The 18023-nt window shown below is 38.2% G+C and overlaps 1 protein-coding gene across 3 annotated transcripts in view; it reads left to right on the plus strand.

Moving 5' to 3' along the window:
• Mcu (mitochondrial calcium uniporter) overlaps positions 1-18023 on the plus strand; it is a 164141-nt gene that overhangs the window by 35119 nt on the left and 110999 nt on the right. The gene's annotated exons all lie outside the window — the stretch shown is intronic.

Consider the following 18023-nt stretch of genomic DNA (forward strand, 5'->3'; position numbering starts at 1 on the left):
ACCTGTGTAAAAGATTAGTGGGAGAATAGACAATTAAGAGTTACTTTGGGGTATTAGAAAAAGTGCAAAATGTGATGAGACTCTTGAAGAATGTTCTGACATAAAAGCATTTTTGAAAGCCAGATTATAGGAATAGGTAAGACTAAACTATTATTGATAGGCAGTTGAAAACATGGTTCCTTCTTATTCTCATTTCTAATTAAGATTTTTTTTTTCTACTTGAAGGTAATGTGATATGTGTTTTCAGTCCTAGCTACATGGGCAGTGTAGGTAGAAAAGATCATGGTCTAAGGCTGGCAATTGGCAAAAGCACAAAACTCATCTGAAAAATATCTAAAAGCAAAACTGTTGGGGGTGTATCTCAAGTGTTAGAGCACTTGCTTAGCAAGCACAGAGCACAGAATTCAAACCTCAATGCCATTTCCACCTCAAAAATTAATTAAGAGAAAAGGTTGGAGTTATGGCTTGATAATGGAATTCTTGCCTAGCATGTCTCAATTTATAGGCTTAATATCTAGCACAATAAATAAATGTTAAGGGTATTTTTGAGGAAGTGATGGTTACAGAATAATCTCTAGCACAATAAATGAATGATAAATAAATGAGTGAATGCTAAAGGTATTTTTGGGGGGAAATAATAGTTGCAGAATACCCTTCCTTTCTTTCTGAATATGATTGTGAAAATATTAGTAGGGTCAAGTGTTAAAACCATTCTATCAATATGGCAGCATCTAGCATGTGCCTGGTTATAATTGAGATGAATTGTAAGTATAAAATGAGCATCGAATTGTTTACATGATAGCTTTAATTTATTAAAGATGCTATCTTATCTTTTTTGGATAATGGGGTTACTAGATTATATATGTGTTTCATAGAAATATCTATCTATCTATCTATCTATATTTTTTTTTGCCAGTCTTGGGCCTTGAACTCAGGGCCTGAGCACTGTCCTTGGGCTTTCTCAAGGCTAGAGCTCTACCACATGAACCACAGCACCACTTCTGGCTTTTTTTTTTCTATGTATGTGGTACCAAGGAATTGAACCTATGTCTTCATGCATGCTAGGCAAGCACTCTACCACTAGGCCAAACTCCCACTAGGTCATATATTTTTATTGGACAGTGTTATACTTTAGGCATAGTAATATTTATTAAGTTCCTCTAGAAAATTGGAAAATTTTAAAGTTACCAGGTACTGAACCCCAAGATGTTAGTATTTCCCCTATAAACAAGTACTGTGTATTCTTATACCTAAATGGCTAAAAAAACACATGAAGAATTCTAGTAGAAAGATTGTAGGCTGGGCACCATGGCTCATGCCTGTAATCCTAGCTACTCAGTAGGATGAGATCTGAGGATAATGGTTCAAAGCCAATCCGGGCACAAAAGGGCCTGAGACTCTTCTCTCCAATTAACCTCTAAAAAATGGGAAGTGCATCATGGCCCAGGGAGCAGGGTGGTAGCTTGAGCTGAAGAGCTCAGGCAGCGCCCAGGCGGAGTTCAAGCTCCATGACCCACAAAAGAGAGAGAAAGAGAGAGGAGAGAGAGAGAGAGAGAGAGGGAGCGAGAGAGAGAGAGAGAGAGAGAGAGAGAGAGAGAGAGAGAGAGAGAGAGAGAGAGAGAGAGAGAGAGAGAGAGAGAGAAAGGAAGGAAGGAAGGAAGGTAGATTGTAGGTGTGTCTAATAGTAGAATATGGTAGGTGAATGGTCCTGACTACTAACTGTAGTTGGCTATCTGTTCAGTATTTAAAAAAATCATATTTAAAATTATACTTTTGAGAAATGTATAGATTCATATACAATTGCAAGAAATACTCTAGAAACATCCAATGTGCCCTTAACAGTTTTTATAGTGGCAACATTGTATCAGACTATGGTATATAATATTACAGATTAGTGACATTAACATAATCCACAGTTCTTTTTGAATATTTGCATTTTTATCTGTATTCATTTGGATATGTGGGAGTATATTTGGATCTAGGTACATCTTATCATGCGTTGGTTTCTGTATCCAAGTCCTAGCTTATCATTATCGGCACTAACAGAAAAAAATAATATCCCCACCAACCAATTTTTCATTAGAAGGATCCAACTTCCTGTCTTTTTATAACCTTCCTGAATTTTCTTCCTCTACTTCTAACCCCTGGAAAATGCTATTCTGCTCTCCATTTTTATAGGTTTCTAATTTCAAGAGTGTCGTATAAATAGAATCATGTACTATATAACTTTGTGCAATTAACTTTTTTCACTCAGCATGGTAGCTTTGTGATTCATCTAAGTTGCTATGTGTATCAGTAGTTGAGTCCTTAAGAATTAACATGTTTAACAAAGGCCTCATATCTAAAATATATCAACAGCTAAAAAAATTGAATCACACCAAAACTAATTTCCAAAGAAGCAACCATCCCATCAAAAGATGGGCCAAAGACTTAAAGAGAGTTTTCTTTGAAGAAGAAATAAGAATGGCCTATAGACACATGAAGAAAGACTCGACATCTCTGGCCATAAATGAAATGCAAATCAAAACAACTCTGAGATTTCACCTCACTCCAGTTAGAATGGTCATTATCGAGAAATCTAATAACAACAGATGCTGATGGGGATGCTAGTCAGGAGGGATCCCTACTACACTGTTGGTGGGAGTATAAACTCACTCAATCAACCACTGTGGAAAGCAGTATGACAGTTCCCTAGAAGACTAAACATAGAGCTCCCCTATGACCCAGCAATTCCACTAAGTGCATTTATCCAATCCTCCAGAAACAAGGACATACTAAATCCACTAGCACAAAGATGTTCATTGCAGCACTATTTACCATAGTGAAGATATGGAACCAACCCAGATGCCCTTCAGTTAATGACTGAATCAACAAGATGTGGTATACACAATGGAATTCTATGCTGCCATCAGAAAGACTTGGAAAACATCATATTAATTGAAGTAGGCCAGACTCACAGGAACTTAGGTTCAATAGTTTCCCTCATTTGTCATAATTAGTATAAACCTTGGACTCTCCTAGCAGAGGTTTATAGTATGGTAAAACCTAAATACATAAGGCCATATAGGATGAGGCTAAATGAAAGGACTTCCAGGATATGAAAACAAGAGCCATATAATGTGTGATTGTTGTTCTTAACATACTGTTATTTCTTATCTCTTTTGTTGTCCCTTGATTATCTCATATTGTTACAGTATCTTACCTGGTTATCTGATGTATTGTATATATGTTTATTTATTTGAAATAGGATAGGGAAGGGAGGAAAACAAGATGAGGAGAGATTGTGGAGGGGAAGGAAATGGGGACAAAAATATGAGAAGGGGTATCAATATTTGTGAAGTAATGTACCTTCTATCTGGTGAATATAATGTAACCCTTCTATTAATTATAATAAAAATATATTAAAGAAAAAAATCAACATGATTATGGGTATATAATTCTGTTTAACTATTCATAAGTGTACAACTCAATGACATTAAATACAATGTTGAGTAACCATCACCACTATCTAGCAGTTTTTATCCTTCCCAACCAAAACTCTTTAAAACAATAGCTCCCCTTTTTCACACCTCCTGAAAACCTCTAGTTTCTGTTTCTGTGAATTTGCCTATTCTATATATCTGATAAAAGAATTATGTAATGTATGTCTTTGTATTTTGTTTATTTCACTAAACATAGTATTTTTATTTTTTTTTGGTCAGTTATGGGGCTTGAACTCTGGGCCTGGGCACTGACCCTAAGCTGTTCAGCTCGAGGCTACCGCCCTACCCTGGAGCCACAGCTCCACTTTGGGTTGTCTAGTGGTTAATTGGAGATAAGAATCCCAGGGACTTTAATGCCTGGGGGTTTTGAACTGCAATCCTCAGATCTCAGCCTTGTGAGTAGCTAGGATTACAGGTGTGAGCTACCGCATCTAGCTAACAGTATTTTCTATGTATATACTTATATATATACTTATATATATATATATACCATATGTACTATATAATTTGATCACTTAGCTACGTCCCTTTGCTTAGGAGACTTATATAGAATATCACAGTTCAGGACCAGTCTTATTAGAAAGGTGCATGAAACTCCATTTCCAACCAGGAAAAAGTGGGGCCAGAATCATGGCTCAAGTCATAGAGCACCAACTATGAGCAAAAAAATCCGGTGGTTCACACCTGTAATCCTAGCTATTCAGGAGGATCACTGTTCAAAGCCAGCCTGTGCACTAAAGACCATGAGACTCCAATTAACCACCAGAAAATGGGAAGTGGTACTGTGATTCAAGGATTAGGGGAGTAGTCTTGAGCTGGAGAGCTCAGAATTCAAGCCCCATGGCAGACTGACACACACACACACACACACACACACACACACACACACACACACACACGAAAAATCCAAGTATACATAAGACCCTATTAATAGAAGCCTGGTGAGCCTTGACACCCATCAGCACATGAATGGATTAAAAAAAACATGAAGTTTTATTCAGCTACAAAGAAGGATGAAATATCATTTACAGGTCATAATGGGATTCATTAAAAAAATTTGCAAGGAAGTTAAAAAAAGGGAGGATGTTAGGGGAGGAGATAAGAAAGAGTAATAGATGGCAAATATGATCTAAATACGTTATTATATTACAGAAATATTACAATAAAATTCCTCACGTTGTGCAATTAGTATATGTTAATGAAATAATTTTAACATAGCCCCCTTGTAAGGAAATGGAAAGACTTGGGAAAAATCATACTAAGTGAAGTAAGCCAGATTCAAAGGAACATAGTCTCAATGGTTTCCCTCATTTGTAATATTTAGTACGCATCTAGGACTCTCCTAGCAGAGGATTACAATAGCTCAAAACCTATGTACATAAGGTAATATAGAATGAGACTAAATGAAATGAACTCTAGGATATGGAATCAAGAGCTTTATCTTGAGTGATTGTTGTTCTTAATGTACTATATTATTTCTCTTCTCTTTTTTTGCCCTTTGGTTAATCTTATGTTGTTACTGTATCTGACTTTGTTACCTGGTATATTTTATATACATTTATTTGTTTATTTGAAATAGGAAAGGGAAGGGGGAAAACAAGATGATTGGGAGGGGGTGGGAGGGAGGAAATGGGACAAAAACATGAGAAGGGGTATCAATGTGTGAGAAGTAATGTACCTACTACCTGGTGACTAACTGTAAACCCTCTATACATTACCCCGACAATAAAAAAAAAATTTAACCTATTTTCTCAATATATGTATTGACCACCTAAGGAGGAAGCCAAGCAACAGTAGCATGGTATAGTAAGTGGGATCTATGATTGCCCCGTGGCTGGACCTCATTTTAAGATTAATATCTAAAATAGGCATATGCTAGAGGGAAACCAGGATGAGCTTATGAGCAGATATCAGCCAGGTAGTATTAGGATAAAAGCTGGTGTAGGAATGGACTGCTTGTCGGTTGCTGGCGGCTCATGCCTGTAACCCTAGTTACTCAGGAGGCTGAGATCTGAGGATCAGGATTCAAATCCTGCCTGGGCAGGATTTGTGAGTCTTATCTCCAATTAAAACCACTAGGAGCCAGGAGTTTGGTCTAGTGGTGGAGTGTGTGCCTAGCATGCACTTAGACCTGGGTTCGATTCCTCAGTACCACGTACATAGAAAAAAGCTGGAAGTGGTGCTGAGGCTCAAGTAGTAGAGCTCTAGCCTTGAGAAAGCCCGAGTATAGTGCTAAGGCCCTGAGTTCAAGCCCAGGACTGGCAAAACAAAACAAAGCAAAACAAAAATAACTCTAGAAGACAGGAAGTGGAGCTGCGAGTGAGGTTGTAGAGCACCAGTCTTACATGTAAAAGCTCAGGGACAACACCCCAAGATCCTAGTTTAAGCCTCACAACCAGCAACAACGACGAAGAATGGACTGCTTTGGAAGATATCATGCTCTTGTCGTAGGCTTTGTTCAAGCAGAGTCTGGATGAACACTTGGCAAAAACATTGTTAGAATATTTTAATATCACTAGTTTCCCAACGGCAGTAGAGAAAGTACTTGATTATGCATGCATGCATAGTGGAACATCCACTATGAGGTGTTTGTTTGTTTGTTTGTTTCTTGCCAATCCTGGGGCTTAAACTCGGCCTGGGCACTGTCCTTGGGCTTTCCTAAGGCTAGCACTTACCATTGAGCCACAACATCACTTCCAGCTTTTTCTTTATTTGTGGTACTAAAGAATCGAACCCAGGGCTTTCTGCATGCTAGGAAAGCACTCTACCACTAGGCCAAGCTCTTGGCCCTCCACTATGAGATTTTATGATTGCAAAACACTGCAGAATACTGGCCTTAAAATCTTGATAATAGTGGTTGTTCCTGGAGGGATGGTATTACAGGAGACCTCCTGTGTTGTATATTTCTATATTAGCTTTTACAATAACTGTATATTGTTCTATAAAACATTCTTGTTTTGCAGATGATCAGAAATGAATACCTTAAAGGTTTCAAAGAACACTTAGTAAATAAATAGAAACCTTTTATGAAACCCTTTGCATGTGTTGGACCTCAGAAAATGACACCCTAAAAAAAGCCTCTGAAGCAAAGTTTCTCTGTAATTTTCTCTTGCCTTTTACCTTATCCCTTATTCATGCACACCACAGAAACTCAATTTTGCTTCTCCAAAGTTGGTCATTAAAACCAGAATCCCTTTCTCTCAAAGCAGCCATAATACCTAAAATAATTACTCTAGACCTCCCCTATCTTTTGTCTTGGAGTAGGCTGTAAAAAATTCTCTGACTTGTTTTCTCCACTAGTAAATCATGAGACTTCTGTTTCGTAGGTAACAGTACCTCATCTCCAGGAGGAAGTAATGCTGCTCAGAGAGATCAAGAAACATCAGGGTTAACATTGCTTTTTAGCATTAGTTCACATCTTGTTCACCCCATTGTCCCTGTAAGGTTGTCCGTGACTAAGCAATGTGTGGTTCTTTGGTGATATAAAACTAGGATCATAGTAATGTCAACCTGTCCTTTGGGATAAAGATGTCGGCCGTGAATCTATATGATGGCAAAAAGAGGATCACCCCTTTTCTGCATTTATATGTTTTGAGATATATGAATACATGGTGATTGGATATATGGCATTTTCTCTTCTGTCTAGTCTTTGACTTTATTCCTTTGTGTGATTCTTTGGATGATGGTAACAACAAAGTTGGTTGGGCTTTGGCAGGGTGTTCTGTTCTCTCAGATTTACCTTCAGCTTCCAGGTTTGGATTATTAGGTAACTAAATAGAAAGGTCCTGAAAATTTTCTGTGATTCATTTCCTCTCCATACTCCTGCTGTTTAGAATTCTGTATGGTATAAAAGCTGTTAGTTGGAAAAGAGAGAGTGGAAAAAATGATTCTATTCTCTTGGGAAAGTATTTCCTTCTTACCCAGGCATCTTTTGTTTTCCTTCAGATGGTTCTATTAGTTCCCCCAGAGACCAGGGGTTGGGCCTTTATGCATATTGAGAAAGCAAGACTTCAACCCATACTTGCCTCTTGGAGATCTTTGCTGGAAAAATGTTGCTAAGTTGCTTTAGTAAATAGGTCATAAACAGAAACTGCAAGCCATACTTCCTCCTTTCATTATTATCATTATAGACTTTAGTTTAGGATTTTGATTATTTAGTGGTGCAGTTCTGCCAGATACTTTTTTGGCGGTTATTTACTTAACTCAGGATTTAGAAATGAAAATAGTAAAGAATTCTATAGTCTGACCAAGAGGCCTTTTAAAGTTATTATGAGATCTCCATGTTTTTAGATTCAGTGGTTAAGATTTTAATGTAACTACACAGAATGGATAAATAGGCTGAAGGAGCTAGTAAATGATTTTAAAATAATTTTTAAAAATGTAAGTCTTCATGGTATCCTTAATATGTGGCTATTAAATCCAAAGAGTACAAGAGCGAGGACTCAATAACTGCATACCCAAAGCTATGGATATAAACATAACTATATAGACATAAAAACCTATGACTCTATAGACATAATGTTTTATTTTTTTTTTAATTTTTCATAATGTTTTATTTTATAAATTAACATTTCTATGATATACAAACCCTTAGCCTAATTTTGATTAAGTTCTAAATACTAAGTCCCAGTGATTGTAAGTAGAGATTCCCTCCTTGAACACTTGTTTGTTAAACTTGTTAAAATATGATGTAAAAATCAACATTAATAAATTCTTTAATAAAAAAATGTAAGTCTTCACTTGTTTTTTGTAAACTTCAGAAATTTCTTAGTTGATACTATAGTAATTGTGGCATTGTAGCAGTTGTATGGTCCAGACTGTTCCAGTCATCACTTTGCATCCTCAGATAAGTTGTGTTTTGTTTGTTTTATGGGTTTTGAGTGTTCAGAATTGAACCAGAGTTGTGTGAGTTCTAAGTAAATACTATGTTCTACCACTGAACTACATCTGTAGTTGTTTTTGTTAAAATCATCTGGTTTTGAGCTCAATTTTTTTTATCATACCATTCGCTCCTTTAAATGCTCTTTGACTGGGCTGGGAGTTTGGTCTAGTGGTAGAGTGCTTGCCTAGCTTATACAAAGATCTGGGTTCAATTCCTTGGTACTACATATCTAGAAAAGCCAGAAGTGGTGCTGCATCTCAAGTGGTAGTAGAGTTCTAGCCTTGAGGAAAGCCCCAGGACAGTGCTCAGGCCCTGAGTTCAGTGCCCAGGACTGGAAAAAAAATAATAATAAATACTATTTGACCAAGTGTGTGTGTGTGTGTGTGTGTGTGTTTGTTTTTTTGTTTTTGGTGGGTCATGGGCCTTGAACTCTGGGCCTGGGTTGTCCCTGAGCTCTTCAACTCAAGGCTACCGGCCAACCCCTGAGCCACAGTCCCACTCCCCTTTTTCTAGTGACTAATCAGAGGTAAGAGTCTTCACGTTCTTTAGTGCCTGGGCTGGCTTTGAACCATGATCCTCAGATCTCAGCCTACTGAGTAGCTAGGATTACAGGCATGAGCCACTACTTTCAGCCTTTGTTAACAGAGCAGTTTCTCCAAAGAACTTTATGTTAACACTAAAGAGCAGTGTTCAAGATTGCCTACTGTATGCAGATCACTCAAGTGTGTTGTTAGTGTGAGCATAGAGTTGTGATCACCACGTCAGTATCAAAAACATCACATAAGAAACTTTGTATCAATTATTAATTACTCATTGTCCTCTGATACCTGCCCCCTACCTTCTGTCTCTATGCCTGTTCTGAACACATTAGAAAGATATTCCTCCAGTAATTACATAATTATATGATTCTGGTCCCACTGTTTGTACTAACCTCTCAAGCCTCTGGTAATCATCTTTCAACTTTCTACTTCTATTTAGATCCCATTTTGTCTGTGTCTGGGTTATTTCACTTGCATATTGTCCAGATTCATGTTAAAAGAAATGACAGAATTTCATTCTTTTCATGACTGAATAGTATTCCATTGTGTATACTCAGCACATTTTTAAACCGTTCATCTGTTGATAGGCACCTAGGTTAATTATGAATAATGCTGCAATAAATATGAGAGTTCAGATGTCTCAGGTGTATACTGACTTCATTTCCTTTGGATGTGGCAGATATGTTAGTATCTGAAGTAAGAAAACAAAGAAGGATGATCACTAATATAGAAACTGTTAGTACAATTTAGGAACTAAGGTGATAGTGTAGATGAGTAGGAGCCTTAAGTCAAGAATTTCTCTCTCTCTCTCTCTCTCTCTCTCTCTCTCTCTCTCTCTCTCTCTCTCTCTCTCTCTCTCTCTCTTCAGTCTTGGGGCTTGAACTTAGGGCCTGGGCACTATCCTTGGGCTTTCTCAAGGCTAGTGCTCTACCACTTGAGCCACAGCACCATTTCTGGCTTTTTCTGTGTACCACTAGGCTACACTCTGGGCCCCAATAATTACTTACTCTTAAAAGTTAATTTCAAGGGCTAGAGGTCTGGCCTAGTGGTAAGAGTGTTTGCCTAGTATGCATGAAGACTTAGGTTCAATTCCTTGGTACCACATACATAGAAAAAGCCAGAAGTGGTGATGTGGCGCAAGTGGTAGAGTACTAGGCCTTAGAAAGCCCAAGGAAAGTGCTCTGCCCCAAGTTCAAGCCCCAGGACTGGCCAAAATTTACAAAAAAAACCCCCAAAAACCCCATAAAATTAATTTCAAGCCAGGCTTGGTGGCTTATACCTGTAATCCTAGATACTTGGGAAGCTGAGATCTGAGGATCAAGGTTTAAAGTCCCCCCCAGGCATGTAAGTTGAGATACTCTTATCTTCAATTAATCACCAGAAAACTGGAAGTGGCCCGGTGGCTCTAAGAGGTAGAACTGTTAGCCTTGAGTTGAAGAGCTTAGGGAAGCTCCCAGGCCCTGAGTTCAAGCCCTAGGACCCAAAAGAAAGGATAATATCAAATTATTCTATTTTTTGTGTAAAAGGCCTATTGTTTACTCTTGTTATGAGGCTTCAAACAACACATGGCATAAAGATTCTTAGAGACTTATAGTTTAAAAGTTAAGTGAAAGAATAGTGAAACAACCTTTACCTGTACAATATCCATTTAAGTTCCTCAGGAGGAAAGTTGGTTAGTATTTCTCCTTTTTCTACTTCTTATCCTTTGACTTCAATGTCAACAGTTGGCTGTCCCTAGAAATGAGCCCCCAGGCACCAAGCTATCCCAGGCACCAAGTTATTTCTGACATCTACAACTACTGTGTGCTATAGTTTTCCACTAACAAGGGAGCAAGGGTGAGGACAGTTACAGATTGGGGTTCTCTGTAGATTCTGTTGCTGTGTTACTAGTTTTTAGGATTTATAGGCGTCTGGAAGTTAGACTAGAAAAACATTTTGAAAAAAATAAGAAAATCTAAATTAGAACTGGGGAAAGATTTACTTTGTGTTATAAGTAAAACCCAGAAAAGCTCAGTTAATGGAATAAAGCTTATAATTACAGCAGTGAAAAGAATATATTTGAAGAACATGGAGGGGGAACTGGAATAAAGTTACATGAATGAGTACCCTAGGGTCATGAGAAATTTCAGTTTCTCTCCTTCTGAGTGCCTTAGGAAATTTCTTTCACTTTTTGTCCTTCTGTGCCTGTCCATTATGTACAGCCTCTATTGGTGGTGGTGACGGGATCCTTTGGGGCTGAAGGGTCTAGCGTGGTGTGTGTGTGGGGGGAACTTGCGTGGCATTCTTAATGTCCTGGACTCAATTTCCAGCACTGGGAAAGCAACAAAGGCATAGCCTGAAATGAAGAGTAGAAACAGTCATGCTCAGAAATAACCTATCTACTGGACTTAGTATTGTGGACTGAATAAATGCTCTAAATCTTGCTTTATACTACTTGTTTTAAGTAAATTGAAGCAGAAAAGCAACCTCTCTAGAAAGTTCATGGTAAACAAAATAATGTTATTTGTTTTGAAAAGGGAAATGTGTGCTGATAGTCATCATGTTGACCTCTTATTTCAGCAGCTAAGGAATATAAATACCAGAACATAAGGAATGTAAGGAAAAGTATGTGAAATATCTTCTAGTTTCTCATCTGTAAAAATTCTGTTTGATGCAGTTCATTATTATTATTTTTGTGCTAGTCCTGGGCTTGAGCTCAGGGCCTGAGCACTATCCTTGGACTTTCTCAAGGCTAGAGCTCTACCACTTCAGCCTCAGCACCATTTCTGGCTTTTTTCTGTGTATGTGGTACCGAGGAATCGAACCCAGATCTTTATGCATGCTAGGCAAGCACTGTACCACTGGGCCAAACTTCAGGCTCCCTTCTCATTTTTGTATTGTTTGGTAATGTACAGGAAGGCAAATACCATGTGTAAATATTATGGCTTAAATGTCATGCCACAGGGATATGTATAGAGTAGATTCATGGTGAGTTATAACTAAATTGCTGAAGTAGAAATGGTAGATTGAGGAATCTATGTGTGATTTATCTGATTATTTTTTGACTACTAGGGACTAGTTAGCTGGTTCTAAAAATACAAGGGGTTGAATGATGAGTATATATTGTCATGAAGTCCATAGGAAATTTAAAGTAGAACATTTCTTCTTTAAACTCTATAATTAACATTTAGAATTATACTTAGCACAATTTGCATATTGTTAAACCATATTGCATAAAATAGGAATTTTGGAACTCCGTTGTTTGGAATTGTAAAGGCAATCATCAGACTGTGTATTCATAGACACTTCAGTTCTTTGAATTATAGCTTGAAAGTATTTCTTTCTGTTCTAGGTTTATTTAGCATTTTGATAGCCTTCTTTGGAGCCATCCTCTATGAAACAGAAAAATATTTTCCATTTTAAAGAATACTACCTTTACTCTCTCATAATCTGATCTTTTGCAAGAATCTGGTTTTGGCGGGGTCTGTAGTCAATCATCTCTCCTCTGAAAACAGGCTTGTGTATGAAGTTGGCTGGGAAAAAAAATGCAGCTTTATTCTTGTCTTCCATTTTGATCCTGCCAGATACTGAATCTGAATCTTCTTGCTTTCTTGTTTGTTGTTTTGGTCAGCTCATCTTGTTTTGTGAAGCTTTCCCTTCCCTTATCTCAAAATAGGATACTCCATATTTTTGTGTGCAAGCAGAGTGGCAAAATGATACCTTGTAAGGAATGGGTTTCCAAGAACCCACTTGTTTGCCAGTTTTGTTTGGATGTCTTCAGCAATAGCTTGAAATTGGTAATTTCCAATTCTGTTTTTTTTTCTATCCCCCTGTGTCATTTGCATGATGTATGTTTTCTAGATTTCTAACTTCCATTCCAGGGAGGTCATAAAAAGCTAATGTATTACAAGGTAAGTTCAACCACAAGGTACTATGAGTCATTTGCTCCTCTGCTGGGGCAGCCAGTGTGCTACTGTGAGGTGTGGTTGTGTCTGTTAATGAGCTCCTTGTCAGGACAGATCCTTTCCATCCAGTTTTGTAAGTGGGGAATTGAAAGCATGGTTCTGAGGTAAAGGGTATCAAGGTCTCATAGGTAGATGTGTGTAACAATTCTAGCTGTATTTGATACCATGTAGACTGTTCAATATATCAGTAGTTATTAATGAAAATATCAATACATATATTCATGTATTTAATTATAAACACAATGAACAATCTTTTTTCCCCTTCTGACACAGCATTTAATGACTTTAGTAACTGAGCTCTCGAGAGGGCAGAATTTAGATACTCATGACTAAATACTGGTTTCAGTTGACATAAGCAAATTATACTTTAAAATGTTCCTGTGTTTTATAGATGTTTGCCAGAAAGAATAAACTTACAGCAAGTTTTCTTTGAGAGTAGAAGGTATTTCCATGCCAGGTAGAACAAGAAGCACCTGTGCTGTGAGACAGGTCCTTGTTCCCTGTACTCAGTGGTCATTACTGCTGACATTTCCTATTTTTTTTCCTTACAATATGAATAATTCATATCCAAAACTTTTATTTCATTCCTCCTACCCAGGCTCCTGAGGAAATGGTATTATAGGTGTGTGCTACCATGCCTATCATAGGCATAGGCTTTTCTTTCTTTTTTTTTTTACTTGTAATATCGTTCAACCATTTTTCTCTTTCTTTTTGGACTTTTAGGCCATTGTTTAAGTAAAGAATGTTGAGATGAATACTGTTTTTGTGTGTGCCAGTTTTGGTGCTTGAAGTCAGAGTGCTATACCTGAAGTTCTTTTTGTTAGGGCTAGTGTTCTACCAATTGAACCACATCTCACCACTCCCAGCTTTTGTTGTTAATTGGACTTTTTTGACTGGGAAGATTTTATTTTAATTAATTTATTTATTGTAGGTTGTGGGGCCTAAATGATCCACAGATCATGAGTAGCCTCCTCAGTAGCTAGGATTATAGGCATAAGCCATTGGCCTGGCTAGCCTGGGATGATTTTGAACCATCAGATTTCAGAACCATCAGATCTTGGTCTCCCGATTAGCTAGGAGTAAAGGCATGAGTCACTGGTGACTAGCTTGAATAGAATTCCCCTTCTTTTTCTTTTTCTTTTTTTTTTTTTTTTGTTGGTCATGGGACTTGAACTCAAGGCCTGAGTGCTGCCCCTGAGTTCTTTTGCTCAAGGTAGTGCTTTAGCACTTTGAACCACAACACCGCTTCCAGTTTTCTGGTGGCTAATTGGAGATAAGAGTCTTACAGATTTTCCTTCCTGGGCTGGCTTTTGAACCACAATCCTCAGATCTCAGCCTCCTGAGTAGCTAGAATTACCACCAGTGCCTGGCTTGAATATAATTCTTATAGCTACAACCTCTGAACACAACTGGTCATCTCTTCATTTATAAATTAATAGCTATAATGTGAAAATAATAATGTAAATTGGTACTATTAAAATGAACACCAAGAACTGGAAACAAGAGGCTTTTTTTATTTTACTTTTTGTGGCTTTTTTTCTTCTGTTTTCCCTCTTTTGTTGCTCTTTTTGATTTTTGTACTTTTTGTCTTGTTTGTAAGTTTATCCAATTTGGGGATGGTAAAAGGAAGCACAGAAATGGTGGCCCAAAGTATTAACTATTCCAGCAGTGATACTCATAGATACTATGTTGAAAATGAACTATACAACTTAGAAGGAGGTCAGGAGGGGGAAAAAAACTGGGAGAAAATGAGAGATGAGGTGACACTGTTCAAAAGGAAATGTAAGCTGGGTGCCAGTGGCTCACACCAGTAATCCCAGCTACTGAGGAGTCTGAGATCTGAGGATCACAGTTCAAAGCCAGCCTGGGCACGAAAATCTCTCAGACTCTTTTTTTCCCAGTTAACCACCAGAAAACTGAAAGTGGTGCTGTGGCTCAAAGTGGTAGAGCAGTGGCCTTGAGCTGAAATGCTAAGGGACATTGCCTAGGCCCAGAGGTCAAGCCCCACAATCATCAACAGAAGAAGGAGGAGGAGGAGGGAAGAAGGAAGAAGGAAGGAAGAGAGAAGAAGGAAGGAAGAAAGAAGAAATAAGGAGGAAGAGGAGGAAAGAAGGAGGAGGGATGAAGGAAGAGGGAAGAAGGAAGAAAGAAGAAGAAAGAAGGAGGAAGAAGAGGAAAGGAGGAGGGAAGAGGGAAGAAGGAAGGAAGGAAGAAGAAAGAAGAAGAAATGTACTCGGGGCCTGGTGTGTGGCCTAGTAGTAGAGTGCTCGCCTAGCATGCACGAAGCCCTATGTTTGATTCCTCAGTGTCACATACACAAAAAATGCTGGAAGTGGTGCTGTGGCTCAAGTGGTAGAGCTCTAGTCTTGAGAAAGCTCAAGGACGGTGCCCAGGCCCTGAGTTCAAGCCCCAGGACTGAAAAAAAATGAGAAGAAATGTACTCATTACTTGGTTTATGTAACCTTAATCCCCGTGTCCATCACTTCCAGTATGTGGTATCAAGGGATCAAACCTGGGTTTTCAAGCATGCTAGGCAAGCACTCTAACACTAGGCCAAGTTCCCAGCCCTATCCTCCCTCCCTCCCTTCCTCCTTCCCTCCCTCCCTCCGTCCCTCCCTCCTTCCTTCCTTAGTTTTTTTGAATCAGGGTCACACTGTGCACAGCCCAGGTTGGTCTTGATCTTGAGATCCTCTTGCTTCAGCCTCCCAAGTACTGAGATTACAGGTGTGTACTACCACCTCTGGTATAATCCATTATTAATACAGGAAGTATTGGCCATATTCTCTATAATTTTTCTCTAAATATTAAGATAATTTTATAATTTGAGTGGTTAATTTTTTGGAGAATTTAAGCAGTTATAGAATGTTTCTACTTTATGACAAACTATGTCTTGATCAATAGACTGATTTCATTTCTCTAACTCTTTAAATGTTCAAGTTTAGAGGAGAGGAGAAAATGGCAGCATTTTTGGCTGATTGGGCATGTTTGGAACAGAACAGAATAGCAAAGATGGACTAACTTCATTTTGCCAACTAGTTCCTTAAATTCAAAAGAGGTGGATGGGAAGATAAAATGCAAGAATACCTAAGTAACTGTCTGTATAGTTTGGGGATAGAACATAGAGAGCAACAAATCTAATGGTTATTTAGAGATAAATTTATTCTCCATTTTTTAAAAAATGACTGAGAGGGGCTAGTGGGAGAGTGCTTGCCTAGCATGCACGAAGACCCGGGTTCGATTCCTCAATACTCCACATACATAGCAAAAAGCTGGAAGTGATGCTGAGGCTCAAGTGATAGAGTGCTAGCCTTGAGAAAGTCCAAGGACAGTGCTCAAGCCCTGAGCTCAAGCCCACGACTGGCAAAAAAAAAAAAATGACTGAGAGTTTGGCCTAGTGGTAGAGTGCTTGCTTAGCATGCATGAAGGCCCAGGTTCAATTCCTTGGTATCATGTACATAGAAAAAAAGCTGGAAGTGGTACTGAGGCTCAAGTGGTAGAGCTCTCGCCTTGAGAAAGTCCAAGGACAGTGATCCAGCACTGAGTTCAAGCCCAGGACTGGCACACAGAAAAAAAACCAAAAAACAAAACAACAAAAAACTGATCTTCCAGCTTCATTTGAGCTATCATGCAGATTTCTTACTGCAAGATTTGTTTCTGAGTTTTGTTGGAAAACATTAGCTAGACCTCTCAGTGAACAGTCTCTAGAGCTTTCTTTTCTTCAAGTAATCTACTACTCATCTTGTCTTTTCACTTTATATAATAAGATCTGTAGGCTAGTGTTTTAATTAACTTTATAAAATTCAAAGTCTTACAAACAGCTTAGCTCAAAAAGCTTTGGATTTTTTTTTAAGCAAGCTACTTATTTCTAGAAACTTAAATTGTAGGTACCTTTAGAAATAAAGGTAGTTGTAAACCTACAGTCAGTTTTCTTTGGATAGAAAGCTATTCAGTGCTTTATGTATAGGCAGCTACTATAGCATGATGCTTTCATTTCATAGACATAACAAATGTGAATATTTTGTTAAACAGAGTACAGCTTCTTCAGGGGGAGTCTTTGCTTACTATTTAAAATTTTCCTTTACCATCTGTCGTATTTCATGGCTACACTTTCTCACCATAACCTGTTATCTTCCTATGAAAGTTTCTAGCTCTTTCAAAAAACATTTTATTGTGGTATAACATATGTAGATAAAATGTATCATTTTAACTTTTTTTTTTGCCAGTCCTGGGGCTTGAACTCAGGGCCTGAGTGCTGTCCTTGGGCTTTCTCAAGGCTAGAGCTCTACCACTTGAGCCACAGTACCACTTTCGGCTTTTTTTTTTGCCAGTCCCAGGGCTTGAACTCAGGGCCTGAGCACTGTCCTTGGGCTTTTTTTCTTAAGGCTAGCGTTCTGCCTCTTGAGCTACATCACCAATTCTGGCTTTTTTTTTTCTATATATGTGATATGGAGGAATCGAACCTGGGTCTTGGTGCATGCTAGGCAAGTACTCTTACCACTAGGCCAACCTCCCGGCCCTCATTTTAACATTTTAAAGTTTATAATTCAGTGATGTTAAGTATCCTCATGTGAAATGTAAATCATTCTCATTTATCTATTTCCAGAATGACTTCATTATCCCATAATGATTAATGTTTCTTGATATAAGGATGCCCCACTTGGTTCTACTTATTTTTGCTTCCTTGAATCCAGGTTTTTCTTTGTAGTCTGATGGTATTAGACATATTCCTCTAAGCTATTTACTCAATAAATGTGTGTACATAGTAGGGTATAGAACTTAAAGTGATAAAACTATTTACTTACAGTCTTGAAATACTGGATTGTCTGTTACTAGCCATACTGGCCTTACTGTAGTATTTCAAAAGCCAAAAAGAAAAAGGTCTTAATAAAATATTTGAAATATAGTCAGGATTATGTCTTCTTTTGCTACCTTAAACTTGGGGTCAGATTTCCTGATCAATTTTTTGTACATTTAAGGAGGGCTCATTAGGTAATCATCCTCCTTTAAGGTTGAGGCACCAAGGAAAGAGTCACAGATATGGACAAGATTTGCTGGGAAATGATAACTAACAGGATGTCAGCTGTATTGTTCTAGATCACAAGAATGGCATCTAGAAGTCCCGTCACTGCCTTAAACCTAGGCCCAACTCCTATCTTTTCTCTGAGTCATATTCTCC

The sequence above is a fragment of the Megascapheus bottae genome, chromosome 15 (assembly GCF_031878675.1).
Source record: "Megascapheus bottae isolate mThoBot1 chromosome 15, mThoBot2.hap1, whole genome shotgun sequence".
NCBI lineage: Eukaryota > Metazoa > Chordata > Mammalia > Rodentia > Geomyidae > Megascapheus > Megascapheus bottae.